Source organism: Melozone crissalis, unplaced genomic scaffold, assembly GCF_028551555.1.
Source record: "Melozone crissalis strain CALT ecotype California unplaced genomic scaffold, PUWL_Pcris_2 ptg000008l_1, whole genome shotgun sequence".
Lineage (NCBI taxonomy): Eukaryota > Metazoa > Chordata > Aves > Passeriformes > Passerellidae > Melozone > Melozone crissalis.
Window position 1 is genome coordinate 5,671,703 of NW_026535786.1, and position 27,865 is coordinate 5,699,567.

Consider the following 27,865-nt stretch of genomic DNA (forward strand, 5'->3'; position numbering starts at 1 on the left):
CTCAACCTGATCTTTGCTTTTTGTGTCTCCCACTGGAAGGCACGTAGGGGAGCAGCTTAAGGATTTCTTTGTAGTGGGATTACTAAATTGGGGAATACCCTTCCTAAACCATGATATTTGTCCCTCTGAAAAAAGTGTAGATGCAAAAAGCAGAGTGATTTTTATTACTATACCCACAAGACTGTTATTACTGAGTTGTTTTCAGCAGACTGACATAATGGAGAAATTAAGATACAGAAATACTGGCCTTTCCATGTGTCCTGTTCCACTTCTTAACATTGTCTGAGCTGTTTCATCATGTCAAATTTTCGCTTCCTAAAGATTTTTGTTTTTAGAAAACTTTCCATCTTTGCAGCTGGAATTTAATAAGTCAGTGAAAGTCCGTGAAACCAGATTAACTTCAAAGTAATTTAAGGAAAAAATTAAGTGAACTATAGTAGCAGTTGCTTTAATTTGGACTGAGCAGCTCAATGCGGCAGTGAAGAGAAGCTCCAGTACCCTCCTGCAGAACCACAGACATCAGCCAGTACCATAAAATAAGTACCCAAGCCTCCTGGGCTGGATGTTCCCTGTCAGCTCATTGCCAGGGTGTCAGTGCCTTCTGCCAAGGTCTAAATAAGACATGTAAAACCAAGGTAGGCTGGAATGAATAGGCCATGGAATGCAAGGCTTTTGAGAGCAGGTGGAGCCTGAGAGGTGAGTCCTGTGTTTCTCCTCAAGGACAATTCAGAATTGTGTGTCCTCAAGTGTAACTTTTATACAAGTAGCCTCAAAAAGTGAATGTGGGGAAGGTCAGTCTGAAACAGAAAGACTGAAATCTACTGTTTTCATAAGGAGACATTTAGGAGAGCTGACTCTTATTATGCACTACACTGACCTCTTTTATGTGAGCTATGGTGCAAAATAAAATAATAGGATGGAGTTCTTCGAAGGACTCTCCAAGGTTTCCCAGTATTCTTTCTAAGGTCTTCTAAATTCACTTTCAGAATCTGTGAGATGAAAAAAACATTGAAAACACAGAAAAAACTCTCAGGTTACCAAGTGGATCAATAAAAGTTTTAGGAAAATAAAAGTAAGTAAGCAGTCTCCTTATTTACATCATCTACATATTAATTCTAATCAAATATTTCCTTTATACTTATGTTAAAGTGACAACTAATTCTATATTTAAGGGAGCAAATCACTCACCATGGGATCATTCTGTGAAGTTCTCAGTCATATGACAAAACTATTTGGCTGGTATCTGTCTTTAACCATCATTAATGCCTACCTAAAACACCAGCAGTGGCATTTTGGGTAGCGCAGCATTTTTTGACTTAAATTTTATTGAGTTTATGGCAAGTAAAGACCCAAACCTTTCCCTCATCCAACTGTACAGATAACTTTCTGAACCCCACACATGAAGAAGAGCAGCTCCCAGTCCCATTCCCAGTTTGAGGAGCTTAATGCTTTCAGGAAAATTTTTCGCTGTAGAGATGAAAAAACAATAACAGCACCAACAACCAAACAAAAACCCATTACATAGTAAATAAATTCAAGCCCAGAAAGAAAAGGTGTTTGCACTCTTCCACAGTGCTGCATCTTATTAAATTTTCTGGATGATGCCTTTCAATGTCTCTTTTTTAGGAAAATTATTGTAGTTTCTTATTAAATCCATACTAGTTTTTCTGTCAGGCTCACGGCCACTTTCATGACACCTAGCTCACCAAGGTAAGCATTTAACATTATTTCCATCATCTCCTGGAGTTTTCTGTCTGATGGAAATTGTGCAGCTGCACACAGGGGCTAGATTATAGAGAGAGCAGGTTTATAGGAAAATGGACTAATAAAAGTTTCAGGTCAGAAAGATGAGGGAAGTAAGGAAGAAAGTGGTGATTACTGGTGGTTTGGGGTGCAAGAGGACTGGGACCCACAGGGCACATCTACGTGGATCTGGGGTCAGATCTAGGGCCTTCATTCAACAAGGAGGGGGGAAATATAAAACCATGTGGGCAATGAAATTTAAAAACTGCAGCCACTGTAAGCCATCACTTCTTTCCATTGTCTGAAGTGCCTCCAGGGACAGTATTTGATCGCTGTTGTTATTTGTGTTGGGACTTTGTTCACCTTATCTGAAATATTAATAACTTGCAAGAGATCCTGAGGATGCTTGAGTCTGAGGTGTTAATTAAGAGAGTGAAATGAAATCTCATCATCTAATAACAATACACTGGGAAGTCTCCTGTCTCCACACAGGTTCTTCTAACAAAAGGAAAGGATTCATCCTCTGTTCTTCTACAAATATTTACTGCTTTGTATTTTCTGACACATAAACCCAGTGAGAATTTGGTGCTAGAAAAAAAGTATTTTCATGATCCATATTTGGAAAATGCCATATTCTTTCCAATCCTTTGCATTTTATCAAGCAACAATATTTTTTAATTTCCCTTATCTAATTTATAAAAATAGTTCCTTAAAATAAAATTACTGGCAATGATTTTCTTGCAACCCACTGTTAACATGATTTGCTTCATTAGGAATGATTAGCAGAAGTCCAATCGTTGCTCAGTAAGCAATAAAATCTAATTTATCACTTCAATAATACGACTTTGCGGGACGCCGAACAGTGGGAAATTTTTAAATCGGGAGAAAAAGAACACATTTTCCTCATATAGACAATGACTGAAACTTTCAATGTCATTTCTTTAGAAAAGAAAAACGTAAAAATACACTTGAATTGGAGTGCAATTGTAAAGCATAATTATCCCAGATGTCTTTTTTCTTTGATGATTATTAGTCTTTTAAGATTGCAGATATTGAAGAAAAGTGCTTGTCTTTCTTTTATTGACCAAACTACAAGGAGATATTTTAATCTGCGAAAGCAAATCATCCAAATAATCTGAAAATCAAAATATTCAAATTTAAAATTAATCTTCTCTGCGTTCATGCGTCATCTAGGAACATCTCTTTTCTCATTTTCCTGACATGAGTGCCTGAGGATGTATAAGGTTTATGGTTTTACAGCAACCAAAAATTAAAAATTGGGAAAAAAATGAAACCGTGAAGTTTATCTAAACAGATACTGAAGGTTCTTGTCAGGAACATAAAAAAATTCCAAGCTCCTTGTGTTGCTACTGAAAGAGAAATTTGTCTCCTACCTGAATCAGAAGAGGTCACAGTAAACAAGGCTTGGCTACTGTGCTAATCAGAATAGAATTTTAATTTCATGAAAAGCATTCAGAAACACTATATATTATTATTCATCTAGGATTTATTTGAAGTGGAGAGTTTTATCGCTATGAGTGTGCTGGTTTATTTAAAGTGATACCAGTCTTTCAGCATGGAATAAAGCACTTATCCTAGTATATGTTGGTTCAATTTATTGATATTTTCATGCAGCCAAGCACTAGAAGAAGCAAAATGTAACAGTTGCCAACACATTACATTTCTATCTCCTAAACCACATACCACCACTAATAAGTCACTGTAATTGCCATCAAGTTTAAGATAGTAGTTTCTATATTAAAGTTACTATTAGTTAGATTTTTTGCCTTCTGTCTGTCCCTGATTTTCAAAGGTGTATTGAGCTGTAGTTCATGTTCTGCGAGAAAGGGGCAGGGTAACCTGAGAACTTTTGGATCTTCCTTCCCAAATGTGACAGGATCTCTAATAAAGCCAAGACCAAACAAGCTCTGCCATTACAGAGGAACTGAGGGTGCAAGGGTTGCCTCTGACCAGGCACTCAGGGAGAGAAGAGTGAGGGATGCATAAATAGGGAAAGGGAAGAAAGGAAGGAAAGGAAAGAAGCTCTGCTCTTCTAATATTTCGTCTCTATTTTCTTCCATATCCTCTGTCCTGCTCAGAAGATGTCTGTCTGAACTTGAAAATTATTAAGAAAAAAAGAGTATCTGATAAGAGTGAAATTTGGAACAGGTCAAGAAGCACCAGCTTAGTTTTATTAGAAACTCAACTAAGACAAACTGTTGGAAATGCTTCTGAGACCCAGGCTGGGGAGCGGAGCAGGAAGAAATAATTGGGGTGAAGGGAACCCCTTTGGTGTGAAAACTTCTACCTAAATTAGAGAATCAAAATCCTGAAGATAATAAGAAAAACCTTCACTCCCACTGACTGCCCTTTGACTGGTTAACACAATGCTTTGCTACTTGGGATACTGAAAAATTTAGTCCTTAACTTGAAAGCCTTTGTCCTAAGAGCAAGATTTGAAAATGAGAATAAGCCTGCCCAGGAAATCCAGCCTTCTGCATAGCTCGGGGAATGGGTAGTGATTGTTCTTTGATGTTCAGTCTCTTGGAAGGCAACTTAGATCACATTTGTCCTTCCTCCTGCCTGTGGCATTCCCTTCTAAGAGAGTTGGCCTGCTTAAATTTTAGCTTTGAATTAAGAAGTTCAGTGAAGGAGCTTTAAAATTTGTTCCCAATCTGACTTTGAAAGTCAACGTTCAGCTTCAAAAGGAAATCTAGCTGTCCATGAACACTTCCAAGCCAAACAGCTAGGCAATGCTGAAAGAAGAAAAAAGGCACTTTGGCTTATTTTTGTGTATATGGAGAGAAGAAAGGAGGAATCAAATAAGAAAGCAAAGAAGGTAGGGAAATTTTGGGAGAAAATATAAAAAAATAAAAAAAAGAAAGGAAAAAAAACAAAGCCAAAAAATGAGAGGAAAGAGAACTGCTGTGATAAATACAAATTGAGCTCCATAAGGAAAAAAAGCTAAGAGGATACACTAAGGTGTCCACTTTGAGGCACAGTGTATCAAACTGCCCTTCACAGGAGTAACTTGGTTCATCTTTGTGGAAAGCTGCAGTAGAGTGAGAGCAAAGTGAAGAATTTATTATCATTTTCTCTTTTTCCTCAGACAGTTCTTGCCCTGCTCTTCTCTTACTACTAAAACATTACATGACACTTTGGTAGAAGACTAGCTATTTATTGCCTCCCAGGTGGGCTGTTAACATTACTTTTAACCTGAAATACTCTGAATCACCAACCTCTCACCCAGAAAACCACCTTCTCTGTGCACCTTGACTGCTCTCCAAATGTGCCATAACTTGGATGTGTTCTCCAAACCATGAGATGGACACCTCACATTTTATAACAGCATGTCCTTTGTGAGGGTCATCCTTCTGCTGACAGCAGGGAGCCCTGCAGAACATTTGCTGCAGCTGGAAACACATTAGTCTGTTCTGTGCTTCTAGGTTATTCCCGATGGATGTAACTAAGCAGATGGATGATTGGAAGAGTGTGAAGACATTTCGTAGTTTTGTATTTAATGGGTGTTTATGCAGTTGGAAGAAATCAATACAGTAAGCATGTCATCTCAAAATACTCAAATCAGTAAATATTTCATCCCAAATACTATACCCCCAGCTAAAGATTATTCCAGCTGGGATATCACTTCTTGAATACTCGAATAGTTAGCTGTCTCAAGATACTTCAGAGAAATACAGAACTAGTGCAGAATTAGGATTTTTCTTCCAAATGATCTCTGTGTAGTCTCATCCCTTCTCATCAACATGAAATAAGACCTAAAATTAAAATGGTGAAAGACTTGATGGTTACTATAAGTACCCAGTATGGCACTGTCTGAGCCACTTCAACCATGAAAGAACCACATGGGTTGGAGATAGTGCCCAAAGAGCACAGCAATGTCACTTCTTGACACAAATGCAGCATTCATTCTGGCAGTAATGTGTGTGGGTCAGCTTTAACTTGTGCCCCTGCTCTTCTTCCTGCACAGTGCAGGCACATTGTGAGCTGTGCAGCACAGTTTTACATGTGTCCTGTCTTGGGGACTATTTAGAAATACTCAGAAAAAAAAAACACTACGGAGGATTTTCAGACAGAAGAAGGTATTGCCCCTGTTTTGGCTCTATTGCAATTATCCAAGCCTGACTTTGCAGAAGTTTCCCCGAAGGACAAGGTGTAGCTAAATCACTAGAACATGAAGAAAATGAAAAATGGTGCCTCTCCTGACAGTGAAAATGAAAGAGAGAAGAGTCATTCTCAGGGGAACAGGGAATTGAAGAAGGTTTAGGAGCAAGGAGAATTAAATAAGTGACAAATAACGCTCCCATACTCATCCACCACAGACCATGGGCAGCATAGGAAACAACAGAAGCATCAGCACAGTGTGAGGTGACAGGTGATCACCCTGTGCGACAATGGTCAAATCAGTATCTACCACAGTGTGATAAAGAAAAAGAGATATGCAATGGAAAATAACTACAGAAAATCACCTACCCAGGCACAAAATATATCATCATATTTTTTTTTACTTTTAAAATTTTTGTGAAAAAAATTTTTATTTTAAATATTTGTCTTGTCTCAAAAAAAAACTCCAAGTTTTTTTTTTTTTAATTTGGAGCTAAATTAAAACATAGATTTCACCCCATTTTATGTTATTTCTTGGCAGCAGGCAAGTAAAAAGATTTCAAGATGAATATTTTGTAACTTCAGCTATGTCATACTTAAACATGAAATCTGTAAGTAATTAAATATAGAAATTTCTTTATTAAAAATTGAACAATGGTAACTATGGAAAATTAAAGTCAGGAGTCTTTTTTTCCTTAACAAAATAGAGTATTAAAACATGATTGTGTTTTGCAATACAAAATGACTGAAATGTAATTATCTTCCGTGAACCTTTCATATCTCTCCTTTCATACTTCATCCCAGTACTTTTCCATTTGTTTTTTTAATAGCACCATATTAATGGAGCTCCAATTATTTTTAATCATCATCATCATCTGAATAATTTACCTAAAGTCTTTCAGTCTTATTTTCCTGTTCAGACTATTTATAAAGCACATGCAAATGCTCTGGAAATTGAAGAAATACGCCACGTGCTAAGAGCGAAGCACAAATGTTTTATAACTGTGTGTACATAAACAAAGATTATAGATATTTGAGGAAATGTGTTCTTCAAGCAAGTCATTCACAGAGACCTTCTACCTTCCAAATGATATAACAAGTGAAAATAAAGAGGGCTTTTTACCTTTTTGCTCATTTTCACTCTTGAACATGTTACCCAGAGGACTGAATAGCTGGTTTCTGTTTCCTGTTGCATAAAGGCAGGGAATGGATTTGGCACAAGGAGCTCACAGGGCATGGAGGTGGCACATCATCCACACCTCCTCCTCTCCCCCAACATGGAAATCTCTCAGCAGTATAAGCCATCTTTAATATTTTCCAGGGAAGACATTGATAGAGTCAGAAATGGGGCAACAAAATTTTCATGTTGCCAGAAAATGTGCTTTGCACTGTGTCACCATATTTTCTTTCTTCTGGCTTCAAGCACTATTATCATCAAGAAATGAATGTTTAAGTTCAAAATAAAATACATTGATTGCCAGCCTGCAAGTCTGGCATAGAGAAGTAAAAATACTTTTGGCTTCACCTTACCCAGAAAGAGGAGATGGATCTCAAATACGGTGATGTCTGAAACATCACCTTGGCAAGTGTTCACAGGAAAATCAAAATTTCAGCTGGACTGTGTAATTCTGCAGGCAGACCTGATGGGAAAACACAGGCAGCTGTGGGCCTGATCTCCCAGGACCACATATAGCTTTGAAACCACCATAGAAAAGGACTGACTCACACTACCAAGTACTGGAGATGAAAAATCTTATTTGCCACAATCCACAGAGCATTATACCTTCACTTCTAACTGGGTGCCAACATTTTCTGCAGAAGAGAGAGGTGCAAAGTTTGAGACTTGCAATAGATTAAGGGAAGAAAACACCCAAACATCCCTGGAAATGACCAATAATGGCCACAGTAGCCCACAAGGACATAAGTTTACATCCCTAGTCAGGAACATTCTGTCAAAGCTGGCACAAAATGCAAGGGCCTGAGCAAGGCAGGAAAGGCATGACCACATCAAACACACTTGTAGTCTCTACTGCAGGAGAGCAAAGCTCATTTCTTCAAATAATAGTACCAGGCCAGATCATTCTCAAGCTTTATTTTGAAATCCAGCAAAATTCTTGAACCGAGGAGCGCATGGCAAGGAAACATAAAAAATGCAGAAGTAAAAATGTGCAATAATTATCCCATTTGTGAATTAAAAAAACACATTAAATATTTTAAAAAAACCAAAAACAAAAGGAATATAATAGGACCTGTCAAGTTTCCCGTGACCAAGAGACAGTGACATATAAAGCCTCTTTATTATTAACAAGCCCCAGGCCTACTCAAACTACTGCATTTAGAAACTTCAACCTATCTTGTCTTTGCCATCAATTTACAATGAGTTATTACTGACAACCCAGGTGAAAAACTCTTCTCTTTTTTTCCTAGCATAGCTTCTACCTTTGCCTTGATTACAATTCTGAGGGCAAGGACTAGCACAGACAGAAAAATGTAATGATAAATAATCACAAATTTCAAACTGAAGATTTAAAAAATTCCTATTAACTTCATCTCAGAAGAAGTTATTAGATGAAGGTAAAATTTAGATAACTATTCCAAGATATATATTCTGAAATTTGTCTGATTACAGACATGATGAATGGAATAAGAATAGGTTTAGAAATTTTAATTTGAAGTCCACTGTTTTCAGAGCTCTTGAGGACTAGAAAGCTAACTTGAATTTAAGAAAGATTAATTATAACCATGCTGTTGTAAAATGAAAATAATGTTACATTTTTTATCATTCTGGATTTACATGTTGAAACAACCTGTCAGGACTAATTCCAATTCAGAAAGAAATGCATCATGTATGATGTTTGGGGGGAAAAAAAAATTACACCTATTTGGCAGAGATGGCCATAAATTTTCAGTGCTTATTCTTCATTATAAGAGTTCTGCTATTCTTCTAACGTACATTTTATTCATAAATAACTACTGGAATTTCACATGTGCCACCACATTACATCTTATTAGAGTCAAACAACTAACAATAGTGAATTCTATTTCCTGGAAGGGAAAATGGTAGAAAACTGGAAATGACAGAAGAGATATTTCTGTCCAGCTCTCTTTTTGCTCCCTTTCTCAGTGGTGTTCAAGGCACTGTTCTCATTAAACCTCTGTCTTATAGTAAAAATTATATAATATTAGTGTTACAAACACTTCACATTATTAATAAATAGAGAACAGAAAAATCTTTTATTAATGCCCCATTGTGAGGAATTTTTTTGTGTTGTTCAGATTCCTGATCAGGCTACAAAATATCTTTTTTCTCCCTTGACAAGGTCTGTTTGACAATGGTGGAAGGTTGTCCTTCAAGCTAATAAATCACACAAATGCAAGCACAGGGAAGGTCCATGTGTTCTCTGCTAGATATTTCTAATCAGCATGACACTTCAAATAAGTTACTTTGTGCAGCACAAAAATGACCTTGGATTATTACTTTGACTCATATTTTATGTCGTCAGCCTGCAGAATTTTAATTAGAATTGAGAGTTCAGGAAATCACTATATTCAATCCATTGGCTTCTTACAACCCTGAACATTATTGTAATTTAAGCAATATCAGAACAGGAGTGGGGGATTTAATGTATCCTTTTCAGGAAGTTAGGTCCACGTTATTTATAGCAGGCAGGGGGATACTTGTAATAATTTTCCTCTCAAAGTATTCACTTCTGACTGGACCCTCTAAGAATCTGAAAAGCCTTCTACAGCTAGCTGTCACTGCAAAAACAGAATGGCCATAGAATTAATAGAGCAAATGTCCTGTCCCTTTTCTGTCCACAGGGCTGAATGTGTAACTCTCAATCCTTCCTGTTTTGGGGTTAAAATCTGCAATTCGTTTAAGATGCCATTTTGTAGAGATTGGAAGGTAATGTCTGAATCTTTTCTTCCTTGATATGATTGTTTTCAATTTTACAATGTTTTACAATGAGCAATCCCAGTAAACTCCTATCCCTTCAGACAAAAATTGGTGTGAGTCCTTTTGTGCTTTCCAGTACATTCCACGGGAATTCAAGCATTATCATCAGAGTAGTCCAAAATGCTGCTAGTCCAAAATTCTGTGCTTGGCAAATACTGTGGCCAGCTGTGGTAAGAAACCCTGCAGGCAGCCAGCAGTGGAGAATATGCACCAGGGACTCTGACCTCTGAAAAATTAAAAATCAAGACATGTCTCATTAGTATCCTGTGCTTATTCCAACTTTGTCTCTTCCCTGCATAAATCCTGGAAGGAGTAAACCTGCCCTTCTCATAGATTCCTTTAAAAGCATGGTCTTCTTGTTGTCCATTATAACAATTTTGAATTACCTTATGATCCTGAAAAAGGATGAGGTTTCATTTTTTAAAAACCACCTAACTCTTCTCTGACTTTTAGCTTCAGCATTATATAATAATGAGTTCTACAGATGAGTTGCAGGTTGTGGGAGAAAGTAGAAGTGTTTCTTCAGTTTTTCATCAACTTTTTTAATAACATCGCTCCAGGACTGGTTTCAAGCATCTGTACCCAAGGTATATTTCTGTGTGTACAAAACATAGTGTTTGGTTTCCTCTCCTTGTATTGTTAGACACATAGCCTTTTTTTTTTTTTCTTAAGACAGAAATAAACCCAAAATTTCCTGCAGCAGGAAATGAAGTTTAAAAAAATCATTCTCCTTGGCTACTCGGAATTTCTAATTCCAATGCAAAGGTGCTCCTTTTCTGGAAATATAGCAATGAGCAAATTAACAGCAAAAGAGGAACAATGAAGGATGGTTGTGTGTGTCTTCTGGCAGAAAGTCATTTCCCATTCACAAGAGCTTGCTAGGGCACTCAGCTCTAGCCAGACTCATTTCTTTGTTTTATTAACAAAGACAGGCAAATGAAGAGGAAAATGTTTCTTTGTTAAAGGTACAGACTACCATTATAAACCAGGTCAGTATTTCTACACTGTCTTCCAAATTGTGTCTAAAAATATCCTTTTCCTTTGTGTATATATATTGTTCTGTGGTGTTCTACCTAAGACAAAGGGTTTTGTCAAAGAAAAGTTTTGTTAATCTTGAAGTTTCAATCTATTTTTTTATTTCCCAAGAAAAAGGAACTTTGCTTTTATCTCTTAACTGCTTTCTTGCAGCCATTACAAAAATATTAGAAATTAATTTGCTTTTCCATTGCCTCAGGAACTAGATAAGTTCCTTTAAAGTTTCAGTACTGCCTACGCTCAAAAAGTGTGTGTACGGCTGGGAAGATACGGGCAGGCAAGATATTACAGTCCACTGACCATTTTTCTGAAAGGCTGTAAGAATTGGTGGGAAAATAGAAAGCAGTCATTTTGACATTAATTGACATCAATTGGAGAACACATAGATCAAAAGGAAATACTTGAAAAGCAGTTCTAAGAACAGTCAGAGTGGTTTCTTCTTCTGCAAAACAAAGCCAATCTGATTTGTTCCAATTATTCAAAGCTGTGCAAGAGGTAGGCAAATCTTCTGGATTTGTGAACTTCTGAGACTACCTTCTAGGTTCATAATAAAACAATTAAGCTTTATGAATGGATTTGTTAAAATGTAAATAATCTGAAGCAATTGTTTTTTTAGACTAAGGCCAAATGGCAATGTGACTAAGGGGTGGCAATCTTCAGCCACTGAACACTTGCAGATTCTGTTTGTGTTTCATCTACAGGGCACCAGCTAAAGGCACCACAGTTCATTAAGCTATCCTTGCATTCCTTCTGTTAAGGAAAATGAAGAGCCTTCTTTTCTGCCCAGTCCAAACTACTCTGCCCCCTCCATAAATTTTGTGAAGGTACCAGGTTACTCAGAAATTAAGTGCTGCGTGTCACAGTGTATAAATTAGGTTGAGAATTATTGAGCTAATATCACAATTCCTAGAGCACAAATCTTATGAGAAGCCATACAGGGAGCTGGAGGTGTTTAGCCTTGAGAAAATTCCCAAGGGTGACATTATCAATGTCTACAACTGCCTGAAATGAGATTGTAGCCAGGTGGGGGTTGATCTCATGTGATTGTCATTATTAGTCCTACTTTTGGTCTTCAGGAACACAGTGAAAGTGAAAAGAAAGTTAAAGCACAAAATATCACTGTGAACTTTTATGAGATTTACACATAATCTTTTACTGTGTCCTGGGTGAAAAAAATGTTACTACATCCATTTATCTAACCAGTCTCAGTTCCTAATTCAGCAAGACTTGTAAAACCACTGACTCATTCAGCAGCCTAGTTCAGAAGATCATATGAGGGCCCAGTGGCTCAATCCCTGCTCAAAATAGGGACAGAGTTTTCAGCATCTTGCCTGTTCAAGGACCTGAAGAAGGACTATTAATGATAACCATTTCATAACTTTAACACATATTTCAAACCACAATTCCTTTCAAAGTGTATTGTCCTTCTTATATTTAGTTTCTAAATTTACTTATTGTCTTTTTTTCTCATGTTCTGAAAATAATTCAGAATCAGAATTACCTGGCAGTGCTATAATTAACATAATTTATAATCATCTTCCTTTCCCCACCAGCACTCAAATAATATACAAGGAAAAATGAGAGCACTTCAGGATATTGTAAGCATTATTATAATGAAAAATTCACCTAGAGCTAAGTCTATTAAGGAGTCAAATGCCCGTGTCCTAACTAAGAGTCTTTGTGCGTAACAAAGTCCAAAACGTATTATCTCAGACTCCAACCACTCACATGCTAGGCCATGCTATAGCACTAATGAAACAGGAATAAAATTTCCTGCAGATCTGCTCCAGCCCAGGATTTCCTCATCTGAGGATGTCAGAGAGACAACCCTGCAGAGCCACAATCGAAGCAGTGACCATATTCCCCAGTTCCCCACCACAGTGGATACTGTAGACTGTTTCAGGGACCAACAGCCAACCAAACCCACAGCAGAAAAGAGATGTTTGCCTTTTCCAAAGCAACCTTTGGTTAAGACGTTCTCAGAAGCTAAAGGTCTGTCTCTTTTCTCCCCTGAGGCAATTGGTCTAATCACCCAGTTCAGTGTAAAAGTAGAGGAAACCTCTTTTTCTATCATATAAAAACTGTTCGGCTTTTATGATGTAATTAAATATCACTAAGACACAAGACAAGTATGAAAGTAAGCACATCTCTTTAATAAAGTGTTTAGAGTGATTCTTTGACCAAGGCAATACAAAAACTCTATTCCCTCCTCAACTAAAACATAAATCCTACTTCTCCCTTTTTATTGATTGGGAGCATATTTGGTCTGCATGCCATTTTAGGTTGCTCTCCCATAATGATTCCAATTCCTACCTTGATTCATCCCAGTTGTAGAAATACTAATGCATGGTTTTGGTCATACCCAAAGATGCAAAGTGCTCCTTCACATGGACTGCCATAATTTCCATCAGTTTCTTCTGTTGCCTTCCTGTCTTCACATCATTGACTTTGACCAGATTCCCTGACTCTATGAAACCAGCAAGCACACATTCATGATTTAAAACATGCTCCCATGGCCTGGCACTTTATTGATAAAAACAAATTTACTAGGCATTTTAAATATGCAGCAGGTGCCAACAATTTTGGTGTTTTGTTGTGAACTTCAGCTGCAATTCCTGCTAAATGTAATCTGCTCATTTTTAGATTTGAAATGACCTAAATGAAATATATGTGATATAGCTAAAACAATGAAAACCTGCTTGAGCAATAACCTTGGAACTAAGAAACAATCTGTTACAGACAGACTGTTTTTATGCTAAATTTGTGTAAGTGTATAATTGGCATATTTTTCAAATGCATTTTCCCATTTTCTCTAAACCAGACATAACACTAAGTTTGTACTACTTTATTTAGGTGCCTAAATTAACAGCAATTTTTCATATTTTGTTCAGGAGGATTATTCATGACTTAGAACTAGTTTCCAGACTGACTGACCCTCAGTCCTAATGAGGGAATGGATGAGTATGATTGCAATGTGAGTATTAGGCAGACTGCCCATTTAAAGTCCCTAACTCATCTGTCAAAACTGCTGCTCCCAGCTCGTCATACATCAATGGAATAAACTTTTTTCTTCCTTTTTTTTGCCTGAACTTTATTAAATGAACTCTTCATCTAACTTTGTTAAGCATACCTCATCATATGAGTTAGTAGTCTCATGTGACGCTCTCCAAATTAAATCTACAGGTTGTCTCTTCACAAGAGAAGCCTATGTATGTTCGCTGGTTTTGACTGAGGTGGAGTTAATTCTCTTCATAGATTGTGTAGGGACATGTTGCAATAAAGCAGCCAGGACTCAGTTTCTTCATGAAGGAAAAGCCAATTCTTTATTCACATAACTAATTTTTATACAGTTTTCACAGACCATGTTCAACTCCAACTGCCTGGTAGTTTTCTTGCCACACAATTCATTGGTTAGAATCAAGGTGTTCAGTTCAAGGTGTTTTTGTATGTACATGCTAAAACTCTCTCTTTTACTTAAGTGTTTACATTTTTCCTTTGTGTGTTCTCATGGGACAGATTTATTGTTTATTACAGGTGCAAACTGTTTACTTAGCAGAATAGCTTGCTGTGCTAACTCCTTTCATTGTTATATTTTTTCACATGGAAAGTTAACTAGCTGCACTTAGAAGAAGTAACAGGCCAGCTGGTAATTTAGCAGAGCGAGGCCTGATTTTATAAGGCCTTTCTTTTATAATATCCCTACCTGTATGCAACAGTGACACATGCTATATTTATATTCCGTGCTTCTAGGCGCTGTTGCAGAACAGCTTGGGCTGTCAAATTAATAGCACAATTTCTGTCCCTCACCAGCTATGAAAATTGAGGACAATTCCACTCCTAGACCAGGAGACACTATTTGCTGGGGGAATTTGAGGAAGCAAACTTAATCTAAGCTTCTTTCTCTTCTGTCTGTACCTCATAATTTTGGACATCCAGCTGTCTTCATAGGGATGAAAATTAAAGTAGCTCCCACATAAAACTATGAGTTTGTATGAGTAAAACAGAAAGGGGATAAAATTTACAGATCTATATTTCATTTTCTAATGGAATTTAAATCATCCTAGGAACTTGGAGTGGTACCAACAGTCACTTCATTACCTGCCTAAGTGTGATATTCTCCTGTATGACATTAGCCCCTAAGCTCTCAGTGTGTCACTCCTCATATTTCAGAGGTGAAGCCATCGTGTCAGGCTGCCCCGCGTGCTACAGAGGAAAATCACTTCCTTCACACAATAACTGAGGAAAAATTTCTGACCATCTCTTTTAGTCTCAAGATAAATGTATTATAATTGATATGCTGTGTATCACATAATATTTCCTTGCAGCTTGTTTCCCTTGTATTTAATCTATTTGGCTAAGGTGTGTTTTCCAAACAGCATCCATCTCAACCTGAAGACTTCAAGTGATAAATACAAGATTCCCCAGACAGTTTGTTTTTGTGCTTAATTGCTGTCATTGCTAAAAATGTGAGACTTCATTTGAACATAAATATGCCTCCTTTCTTCTGGCATAGAACTGGTTTTCATTTAACTTTGTGTCCTAGACAAAAAAGTAATTTTATACAAGACATTTCCCTCATTAATTTACTTATACAGTGACGTGACTCTTCCATCTTCTTTCTGATGTATGAAATAGGCTGAGATCTTTTAGTCTCTCACCACAAGGTATCTCCTATGTTTTCGCATCATTTTAAGGACTCAGTAAATAATAGTTCCTATGACCAACAGGGAGGGTCATGTTTCCTTACTCCTTGTTAACTTCTTTGCCTGTTTCCTTTGGCTGAATGGCATGGGCAAACAGTGTAATTACTGAAAAACCTAGCCTACAGCATGCTTTTCTTTTATTTTCCTCTTGTTTCTAGTTCAAACCAGGCTTGAGACTTGAACTCCAAAGGAAGCTATTTTTCTTAACACAGAGGCAAAGGCAGTGGTTGCCAAGCAACAAGAGCCATAGGAATTTTTTTTCCTGAAAATTTCTTCCTCCCACTCAGACTTTTCCCAATTTGGAAGCTTATAGATACAGAGGATTTGCGTGGAAAAGCAGCACCTAATGTCCTTTGAATCAAAGCAATGATCAAAGGCCTAAGACTGTATCACTAGAGCGTTCAGAAACATCTGAAATTTAATGCAGTCACATTTGGCTTGGTGGCAGTCAGAATACTCTGAATTTTTAATGCTGTTTTACCTATCTCAACATTAGCCAGAAAATAAGACTCAATTCTTGAGACCTTATAGGTACTACTCAATACTGAATTTTTTTATTCCTATAAAGAAGCCATAGTGCTTAAGTAGTGGTATCACTACAGGACTCTTATGTATACCTAAAGATGCAAAAGTGCAGTTATGCCATTCCACAGATGGACAATTAAAAAATTACATGTTTGAACTCTGTCATTTTCATTGTTCCTAATTTTTTCAAGATAACTGTTCAAGTATTCCTGTATTTTGGGGCCTTTGTTTGACTCCTAAATTCCCATGCAGCCTTCTGTCCCAAGGGAGCCAGCAGGCTTTGTTTCCTTCAAAATCTCTACATTCCCCAACCTCAGCTGAAGCAATACTTGTGTCTGTAGGGTTATGGGAACACTTTACTGCAGCAAATTAGGCACTTGCAATTCAAGCAAACAAGCAAATAGAAGACTTTTAAGACTTAAAGGCTCTGAAGAGATGTCAAACTGTCCCTAAATAGTCCAGCCATGGCCAATTTGCACTAACAGGCCAAAATCTTGAAAAAGGTAGACATAAGCCACTCAGTGCCACCACACTGCAGCCGGGGATTGCTTGCTTTTGACAGGCTGCCTCATCAGATTACCAGAATGTCAGTGAAAGTCAAAAAATCAGTTTTTATACCAGGGATCCTCAGTGCTAAATGATTTGTTGAATATCACCTTAAACTTCTCACAGAGGCATGGCAGAATAGTGACTTGAATTCAGCTGCACAGAGCCCCAGTGAAATGAGATAGCAAATTCTTGACATCCCTTGCTAGCCTCAGCTACCTGTGCTGGCTGGGTGGTCAGGGAATTTTGCAGGCACTGCTGCTTTCTAATCCCATTAAAACTCTAACCATGATTCTAACACTCCTCTGCACATTCAGCACAGGAAACATCCAGATATTGCCTTCAGAATAACCCAGTTGCATTTCACTCTACAGGGACAATCATCTCTTGTAGGACATGATTTCAAATCTGCAGCTATAGAAAAATTTCATTAATTCTCAGGAAACAAGCTGTCTTCTGAAGGTCATATTCCCTGAAGTCACTTTGCAGACACAGCTGGAACTACAGTGAGATTTCTGCCTTCAGCACTGACTACACTGAATACTGGTTTAAGAGAAAGTAACTCTATTTAAACAGCAAGCAGAGTGCATTGTCATGAGGTGAAAAATTATTTTGTAGAAACAAGTTTTTTAGGAGAAGCTTCATCTTTTTTCAGCCCCAGGTGAGTTAGCTGGGAAAGTGGATGGCCTTCATCCAATATGATAAAAAGGAATAAAATCCAAGACAGACAGCATATAAGTGCTGTTAGTCCAGCCTCATTAAGTTAATCAGTCACACAAAGAAGGATGCTTAGTAGCTTTGGGGGATTGGCAAGGGAAGAGAGAACAGCGACAGCAAGAAGAAAACATGATTAGTGATTGTGCAATAGAATGGGGGCAGGAAAAAAAAGACCTCAATGAACTCTAGAACTGGTGTTGCTGCTGAAACCATAATTCTAATAATCCTGTTGTTATGAATTCCTTTTCTAGTCTTTCTTTAGAAGTCATTCTTTCGAATTCTGATGCATTAGGAAGTGCAACGCTTTTCCACTGCAGGTTTCTCTCCTTCACCAGTTCCCAGTGTGCGTTCTTTCTGATGTACAGTGATTGTTAGTGTCACCCTCCCATTTTCAGGAGGACATTTTGTGCACTGCATGACATTTAGCAAATTCTAGAGTAAAAGTGTATGAACCATGTGTTTTGCTGGTTGTGTTGCAAGAGTGCTAATTGTCATGGCTGTGAAGTTGCCTTGGTCACTACAACATTTGTTTTGGTATGTGCTGTGCTAAGGCAGGATTGCTGCTGCTCGTGAGCCTGGCAGATTGGAATATTGCATGAAAGTTGGTGCTAGGGTGAAAAATGTCTGAATCTTTTAAAGCAGACTGCAGGGGTTTTGTTTGGTTTTGTTTGCTTGCCTGTTTGGGGTGGGGGGGTTGTGTGTATTTGTTTGGGTTTTTTTAGTGTATGTTTTGGTAGTAAATAACAAAGGACAATATTGAGGGATGACAGCACAATTCTTACCCCTCTTTCACAAACTAAGGATCATCTGAATTTTCACTGAACAGATGATACATTCATACACTCATAAAAGCAAGATGGAGCCACACAGTTATTGACCATGAAAAAATGTGTGGGGGCAACTGCCTCTGCTTGTGCCTTCCAGTTTGCACATCCGAATCAGGAGTCTGGAATTTCCAGAAACTATGTCCAGTCCTGTGAGAAAAATACTCAGATAGTAATGTCTTTCAATTCACATTATTAATCTGGGTAGAGTTTGCTCTTTTCATTTAAATATTTTTGAAAGCATATCAGTTTACTTATTTACAGAAAAAAACCACATAGGGTATTTATTACTGTTACCCTTTTTTAAGCATCTAATAAAACTGAAGTTATTCTGGGGAACAAAATCAAATCAGTGTAATAATTAGGTGCTTGCTTTGGTCCACTGATGACAGAAAACTTCTAGAAGGGAATACAATGAAAGAACTCCAAAGCAAAAGCCTAAACAAATATACATCCATGGTGCATTCTCTGAGTATCTTAGCGTGATACTGCCTATCATAAAGCTGTTGCACATTTAAAGCTCTATCTTCAGCCTGACTTTCAACAGGGAACACAGTCACAAATTGCTGCTCTCTGGGACTAGTAGGAATAACTTCTGTATTGCAGTGATAAAATACATGCAATCTTTTAGAAAGAGATACAAGGAAATAAAAATGAAATCCAGCTTACAGCTGCATCTTATTTACATCAGCACATAAGCTTAGATTTGTGTGCTTCCCACTCTCAGTTTGTTCTTAACAAAGCTGCATAGCTGGTGATCAGATAAGTGGGCATGACCTTCGTCCTTGTCTCTGTCTTCTGAGATGATGATGTGATTAGAGAACTCATACAACTTTGTGTCTTCTAGCAGTTCTCACAGTTCCATTCAGATTTATAGCCTTCAGGTCCTGCTGCTCAGAAAGGATTTCTTCACAAATAAATAAATAAATAATTGTTTTAATCCTTCTGCCACCAAGTTAATTGCTGTTCATGTTTTGAAAATGCATTTCCATTTCAATATATTTTTTACTATCTGTGCTGTTGTTTTGATCAAATGTAGCAACTTATAAATGGAGGTGTCTTTGTTTGTGGTCATATTAGATTCCCTTTAGAGAGAATGGTGAGAAATTGGTATTTCAGAGTACAGTCCTTTCTCAAAATCTTATGTGGAAAAAAATTTCTAGACAAACAACACCCAAAAGTGTCTTTATTTTCCTTTGCCTGTGTATTAACTTATGTTTGCAAGGGCAAGTGTAGATATCTAGCCCAGATGTAGAAATTTAGAAGATTAAGGCCCTAGCCTAAGATTCTGTTGAAAATACGTATTTAGAGGCACCTATGTAGAAGTCCATGTTTTGAGATGGGTGTCTAGGCTCCCACTACAGGAACTGAACATCTAACGCTCACAAAAATTGTTGGTCAAGATACTGCAACCCATCTGGCATCTCCTGCTTCTGAAGGGCATGGGTGTGCAGTAATTCTTATGTCTTCTTATGTGGGCAGTCAACTCACATGCTTTATCACAAATAATAGTAGTTCTTAGCATTTAGGCAACAGAATTCACCTCTGAATTAGCTTTCTTCTTTGACTCTAAGGGAATCCTAAGCACAAAGCATGCATACAAATACCTACATTTAGGTTCCCTAATGTGGAAACCAACCCCATTCCTACTGACAGAAATTAGGAAGGCCTAGACCCACCCTGTCTCCCTCCCATCCTGATGATGAATAGATTCTGTGAAGAAATGTACCAGTTCTTAACTATATTGTAATCAGGCCATTAAGTGCTTTTTCATTTGGCACACCAGCACCCAGATCTCAGCGCGAAGCACTTTGTCACATTCAGAAATATATATATCATAAAAACGCATCATTACACGCACAAATTTATATAATCATGTACAGTGCACAGGGGATAATGCACAATGCTTAGTCCTGGCTCTTGGTTGCAATTTAACACAATGACAATCAACTTCCCTGGGATGATAATGACTTTAGGGTTACTGAGCACGTTTTCAACTCCAACACCAAGCCTGCAAGTCATCTACTATATTTGAGGACTTAGTCCCAAATTCATCTGTCCTTGCTTTAGTTTCACAACTGGGAAGCATAAGCAAGGAGCTCAGCAAGCTTCTTCAGACTGTAGTTACACCCAGGGACTGTGTTTTTCTGTCCATTGACTATGGGACATTTTGTACTGCTCTTCAGTTACTGTGTGTATAGCTGCTCAGCATAGATGAGCTAAATCTTACCTTAAAGCTAGGGATTCTCTGCAGCTGATATTTATTTCATTTTTGGGCTGTCTAGAGGTGCAGGGTTAAGGGAACACAGCTGTGGTTGCTCAGCATCACTGCAGTAAAATAATGAAGAATAATAAAGTGGCAATTCTGACACAGAAAAAGCTCCCATTAAAATTGACTAGGAGCTTGGTTTTGGGTCTGAGAGAGCCAATTAATTCTGACTATTGACTTGGCCCAGCATTGAAAATGCTAAAGTATGGAAATGGGTGTTCTGATTTTCAGGACAATGGGGAAAAAATGTAATTTGCTGTAACACCAAGAAATGGATGATCCTGCCATTCAGTATAACACTAAGGGGTTGAAACATGAATGCTTACTAGAAGATAAAGTACTGACTACCTACATCTGGAATGTGTGCCTTCATCTGATTTCCCTGGACTTTTCCAAGATCTCTTAGCTCCCTAGGGTAGGACAAGATGGCTGCTCTCCACCATTTAGTACTCCAAAGCTGCCAATTGACTTAAATCACAAGTTGTCCTACAAAAAAATCCTGCAGATAGTCTTACACGGCATACTTCTACTTAACTGATAGTCATAAGCATTAAAATTGTTGGAAGCGATGCTCATTTCTGATGGCTGACTAAAAAAAGAAAGTTTTATGTTTGCAATCAAACAGTCACAGAACCTCAGCTGTATTCTTAGCTCTGATACTGACTTAGTTGGTGACTTAATTAAGACCATTATCATTCAATTTTCAGAAGTGCTGAGAGCTGTTGTTTCTATTGACTGTGTCTTTAAAAGAGGGTGCTTAATGCCAAGGAAAATTAAACTACTAATCTTTCCTCATTCCTCTTTCCCTTCTGAACTGAAGATATTTAGTATTTACCTAACCTTCAAGAGTATTTGGAAGGTAAATCCATTAGTGATCCAGAAGTTTGATCTATTCAGTGGATCAATCTGAAAATAAAATAAAGATAGAATGTCAGATTTCTGACATATGGCATTTCTTGCAATATCAGATTTTCAGAAAACTCTTTCAGTCCTACTATTTCAAGAAAAACAGAGCAAAAAATTCCCAGTGAAGTTCTGAGGGATCATAAAAGCTAAAAAATCCTTGATCTATAAATGCTGAGTCTAGAAAGTACACTTAAAGCAACCAATGGAGAACAGAAAAGCTGGTGTTCTTTCTAAGAGCCTTGTTTTTTAAAAAAAAATGATTCTTTTCCCACTTATTTATACATATATACTAAGCATTGGCAAATACCTTTTTCCCATTTTAAAAGAACAGAATAAATCTTCATTTAGCTTCAAAATTTTAACTCATTATCTTTTCCCTGTCTTCTTTCTTTATTTCATGTAGTTGCAAAATATATAGTTTTATGAACATTCTCCTTTTGTACAAATGCCATTAGATTTCTCATTACAGTGAAGAGTATCTGTTATTTTCTATTACATTAAGTACCAGAATGAAGAAAACAGACACGGTGGAGACTCATGGGATATGATGGCTGTTATTGAGTGTGACAGACTGGTTTGGCTGACTTCTAGGAATTTCTAATAAAATCTCATGGGAATCTGCACCAGGGAGATGGTGCAGAAAAAGAGTAAAGTGAACCCATGAGACAGCATAGCATTTATTCCCCAAATTCCTAGAGCTCAAAGGCATACCTAATGTGCTTCGAGTGATATGAATGAATAGGTCCAGCTGAGAGCAGACATGCTTTTTTTTCTTTTTGATTTGAAAATCACCTTTTCTGACTGCAAATCTGGGACTGGTAAAATAGTGGCATCAGCAAAAACAAAAGCAGGAAACTTGAGAATTACAGCTTTAGGCATCTTTAACCATTTCTGCACTGGTGGATCATTCCAATGTCATCACAATAATATGCAGGAGAAAAATGTTTTCTTACTTATTGCACAACTTTTGAACACATTGTTGGTGTACTAGACAGCAGGAAGAGAGGGTAGATAGACTGAAATTTGTCTGGTTTTGGTAGAAAAAGAATAAAAATGCCCTCAAGTAAACATTTTCATTAACTTTTTAGTGGTATAGTATTTTTCTAAGTGTTTGCACCAGAGGGATTCAGTCAAGTTCTACTCCATTAAAATTTATAGTTTACAGATTAACAATGCAAATATGCCAAGAAATTTTTATGGATATCTCAAAGCCAGATAGAATGTGATTGCCCCTGTATGACACCCATGCCAGCTCCCTGAGACAAGGCTATTACACAGTCTGTCCTAGATTCTCAGCAGAGCAAGCAACATGCTTTAGTCAGCAGGAATGGATCTGTGTTAAGAATTCTAGAAGTGAAAACTGATTAGCTTGGGGAGGAGAGCACAGTAGCACTGAGATCCCAAGTTTCTACCTAACAAATCTACCATTACAATAAATCTTGGGTGATTCGGGCTGTAGTCACAAAATAGTCAAAGAGCCAATGGATGGATTTCTTCAAGGTACTGAAAATATTCTGGGGCAAGCTGTTGAAACAGGTCAGAAGATGTAAGTGTTGAGCACCTTACCACCTTGCCACATCAGATCTTTTTTTGATGACATGAATAAGTAGATCCCTTATAGTAAAAAATTCTCTTTGTGCTGTTGCTCAGATACAGGGGCAGAGTCAATAATTCAAAAGCAGTGACCTGCCTTCCCTGGTTATCAACACCATTGCAAACTGTATAGAAAATTATATTCAGCTTCCTTCAGTGAGTGAACATCAACTGTCCATCCGTCCATCCATCCATCCATTCATCCATCCATCCACCCATCCATCCACCAGCCCTTCCATCCTCCATAGGAAGCTAATCACACAAATGGCTATGCTGAAGTCTGAACATCCTCCCTGCCTCTGAAGTTTCAACTATTTGCTCCCAAAATATTAACTTGGACAAATTCCTTATTCCAGCAAAATTATCCCAGTTTTTACTTAGCCCTTGTGGCTATCTTAAGTCAGGAAATTAGCCACCCTTTATAATTGACTAATACTTTTAAAAGCAAAAATCTCATAGAATATTTTCCCCATTTTTCTGACAGTTAGCTGGTTACTGCAAATGTAGGCCATTAGAAAAACAGTATAAAATCTATGACATTTTCTTTGCTTCATGTATTTATTATTCTTAAATAATTGACAGAAAAAGCATCAATTAATTTAGAAATGAAGTATTTCACACCCTGCCTGCCTGCGGCAATGGGATAAGTCATTAACAAAAACTCTACCTGGAAATATAAGCAGCTTTGTGAGGGAAGAATCTCACTCTCAATATAAAATGAATACAATGAAGTAACATAAATGAAGTTCAAGAAGTAAGGAAAAAGCAAATGGTACTTTGCCAAAGTCCAGTTATGCACATTTAATATGATATACATAAAGATAATAATGCCTAATTCCTATGCCTTTCATTTGCCTCCAAATCTCCCAATGCATTACTGAGCAATAAAGAGATCCACTCAAATGAAGGTGTTCACAAAACAAAAATTTGAAAGCTGGATAGAATGAGACTGAAAAGAATAAAAAGAAGGGGGAGTTAGCAATTCTTTATTAAATGAATACCTGTCTTCAAAGAGCTCTGTTCTTTTCAAAACCAAGTATAGGGCAAGACCAATAGTGTTCCCCACCAACTAGAAGTGAGGGGGACTGGAAGTGTATACAGCTAAATACAGCAAACTAAAATAATCAGAACTCTCCTGTTCCTCACAGACCACAGGGATGCTGTTCTTTCTGTGCCCCAAATAGGAGATGTATGGCAGAATACCACAAAATCTCCCTCTGCAGTTACCATACTTCTAACACAAAGTCGCATCTAGGTACTTCCATCACAAGAATTATCCTTGTGACTTGATAGAGTTCACAAAAACCTCCACATCTCAGCAGTATGAGGAGCATTATGACTAAGTTAGTCTATTTCATAGCTGACCAACTCTTCAGTACAAACATCTGCCACCTTCCTTTTAAAGAACAGACACATTTTTGTGATTAAGTCACGACTCTGGCATCATTCTGGCAAAGAGTTCAGCTTTGGAGAGTTTTCTACTTTACCAGTAAAGAAATAGTGCACTATCTGAAATAATTTGTCCTATGAAGAGGTTTGCATCAAAAAACATATTCCTGTTAAAAGATTGGTTGGTATTTTCACCTATTTTATACAGGCTGGGCATCCATCTATCAGCAACTTGAATTTTGCCAAAGGAAATTGAAATAATACTTTCCTCTGAAATTAGGTTGCTTAGTTATATTTTTATATAATGTCCACTTGGAATATCATGTGATTGTGTAGCCCTGTTTTGCTGGAAATCTAAAGCCCAGATATACTGGGTCCACCGAACCTCAGGACTGAGGACTCCCAGGCTTGCTTTGTCCAAACTTCTCTTGACCTGTCTATGGCTTGTATGACTTGATTTAGCTGTAACAGCAATTTCTCTAATTGATTAGGTCTCTGTGGCTAATTTCTTTTTGCTTTTGTTATCTTCATGCAGTACAATTGCAGTTTTATATAGATAGAAGTAGAAAATAGTCATTCTGTGTGGAATGAGATATTTCTGACTAACACAGTGATGTAGGATACAGAAATACAGACCTCGCAAAATAGAAGAGGCCTCAAGTTGTGAAAGCGCAGGATGGAGCAGAAAGGAGTACAGGCATGGGATGACAAGAGGTGGAGTTGAGCCTGGCTCTACAGCCCCCACACTAGAAACAACTCAGAAATGGGCAGTTAAAAAAATGCCCTGGATCTGGACAAACAGGCTTTACTGGCAACAAAGAGAGCAAAATCATAATATCTAACATAGAAAAAAGATGTGTATCTTACATGCTAAAAGTGAAACATTAGTTTGTCTTATTCATCAAAAGTAAATTGAACAGCATCCTGTGAAAATGGTACTCTTAAAAATATTAATGTAGCTCATATTTGCAATTATTCAGCCAATACTAACAGTTGTCAAGGATTCAAATACTGCTTAGGACAGAAAAGACCTGTAAGCTGCAGAGACAGGAAGGTGCTGGGTACTCAGTATTGGCCAAGCTTCACTTGCTTGCTATCAATATATCAACATTACAGACTGTTCTATAAAGCTTTTAAAATAATAATTTTCCTGATTTCCTCATAAATTTCTTCCTGGTCATTATATATCTTTGTCTAGTCCTTGTATTCTTTAGCAAACATCTACATTTTTCTCCTAACTTGTGTCCATTCCTTACTTTCACTGTCCATTTGACCTGAGCTTCAAGCCCCGTGCCTTCTCCAGCTGTTTGTTGCTCCTTTGAGTCTTTATTTCTAGCCAGAAGACCTTTAGTCACAGAATAGCATTTCTAGAACTATATGACAAAATGACCAACAGTAGCCCACACCAGCTGTTCCTCTCATCTCACCAACTGATCATCTTTTTTCTCAGTGTTTCTGAGGTTGGATATAGCATTTTTACTAGGTATTATGGGAGAAGACATCTTCACCTGGTCCCTTACTCACAGATGTTCAATTGCACACAGCAGGCAGATGAAGGTGACACCATAAATCCATCATGTCTCTTCACACCCTTTTTCCAGAGCCATTGGCATCTGAGAGTTTCCCAGTTGGCGGATGAATGGGAAAGATGCCGGAAATTGAATCAATGAAAGTATTTTCTCCAGGGATTGAAAGTGTAGGTTTAATTTTCCAAAGGTTTCTACTAGGATTTAAAACAAACCTGGAACTGAGAGAATTCAAACAGGAAATTTCCATAACCAAGCTATTTGGGAGGTTTTGTTTTAAAGGCGTGATGAATTGGACTTAAATGCTTAGGAGTCTTTCTTTAAACATCCCTTTCAACTATTATTAGAGATGGTACTGGCATTTCAAATTTGCAAGTAAACATTTACAAAAAAATCAGCTGCAAAACCCCTTAATATACAAGTTCTCTGCTGTACAATTTTAAAAATTTTTCAACAGTTCTAAAAATCAGAGTGGGGAAATGGTAATACCAATGACATCCACAATGCTTGAAAAGCTTGGGATCACTAAAGAAAAATAGCACAGAATATTTTTGCCATGGAGTGTAACAACAATGACATAATCCAGCCAGCTAACTTTATTATCAGTTTACACCCACTCAGCACAACAGCACTCTTCAGAAAAAGACAGATGCAGGAATGTGGAATAAAATTTTGCAGCAATGATCAGCAGCATAGCTGTCAGACACTCAGTGCCAGGGCACAAGGCTGCATGACCTGCAAAGTGACAGTGAGGCAGAAATCAGAACTGGCAGCTGGATAAAAGAACAAAGTGCAGCCAACTGTTTTGCTGACGAAAACCAGCAGCAATTTCGCAGGTGCTTTAATTTATCTAAAATTGCAGAATCTATTGCTATCTCCTTCCCAGCTTCATTCTTCTTCTGGGTATCCCGAACTATTACCTTGCAGTATGTGTGAATAGGTTTTGAAATTTGGAATTTAGTCCAGTTATGCTGCCGTTTGTCAGAATCTGGCACCTTCTATCAAAATAATTCACTTGGATTCAAATCACTTCCAAACTGGTGGCAATATGATGGTCTTGCAGAAGTCATGGCATTCAATTTTGTTTCATTTGTAAAAATTCAGATGTCATAATTTTTTACCTCAGTATAATTGTATTATCTCTACCTGTTTCCTAATCTACCAATCTATACAATAAAGCTATCACAAACTATCTCAGACTTGACAATCAAAATTTAAAAAATTAATGGCTCGATTTTTAAAATTTGATCTCAGGAGCTCTTTTAAATCCTTAATTAGCACTTTTTTCAGACATTTCAAATCTGTGAACTATTCATTTCCATAGAGTATTTGAACAAATGAGCTCATACCTCCTGCCAAGTCAGAATTCATGGCAACTTGTATCCACCATTTTATTGATTTGATCATCCTTTCCAGTTCAGGGGTTTAAGCCCCTTCCCGAGTCAGTCAATTCTAGAGAGTTCAATCTTAAACTGGAAGGATAAATTGTCAAGTAGAAGTGCCTGTCTCTGTCCATTAAAAGCTAAACCATGCTCCTTCTTCAAACACATGAAATAAAATGGAATTGGATATTTTTTCTTCGATTTTGAGGATTATCTAAATTAACCTTCTCAGAGAAATGTTGTACAATATCATAAGGCTTTTTTATATAGCAGAGCACAATAAGATCCAATAGCTAGGACATCAGCAAAATTCAAACTAAATTACCCATATATTAAACAGTAAAATCAAATTGAAAAGAAAATGAAATGTGATGTTTCAAACACAGACTCACTAATTTTCTAACCAGTAGATAAAAAATAACTCATTAAAACCTCATAAGTTATCACACCCTAAAGAACTATTCCACAGATCAGTCATCTTCAGTGCTGATACTGTTGGGTTGCCTTATTATTGTTCTGTAGCCTCTGCCCTGATCTTCTTGGGTTTTGTCATTACATGTGTTACGTCTATTCTTGTCTTAATTTCTTCTTGAAGGGCTCTTTCCTGCAATAACTATTTTATTGCAT

The 27,865-nt window shown here is 37.4% G+C and overlaps 1 long non-coding RNA gene across 1 annotated transcript in view; it reads right to left on the reverse strand.

The window, feature by feature from the left end:
• Positions 1-919: 919 nt before the first annotated feature.
• The window catches only part of LOC128933035 (uncharacterized), a 90,740-nt gene continuing 63,794 nt past the window's right edge, over positions 920-27,865 (reverse strand). The window contains exon 5 of the long non-coding RNA XR_008482748.1: positions 920-989. This is a non-coding gene — a long non-coding RNA (uncharacterized LOC128933035). The remainder of the gene's footprint in view (positions 990-27,865) is intronic.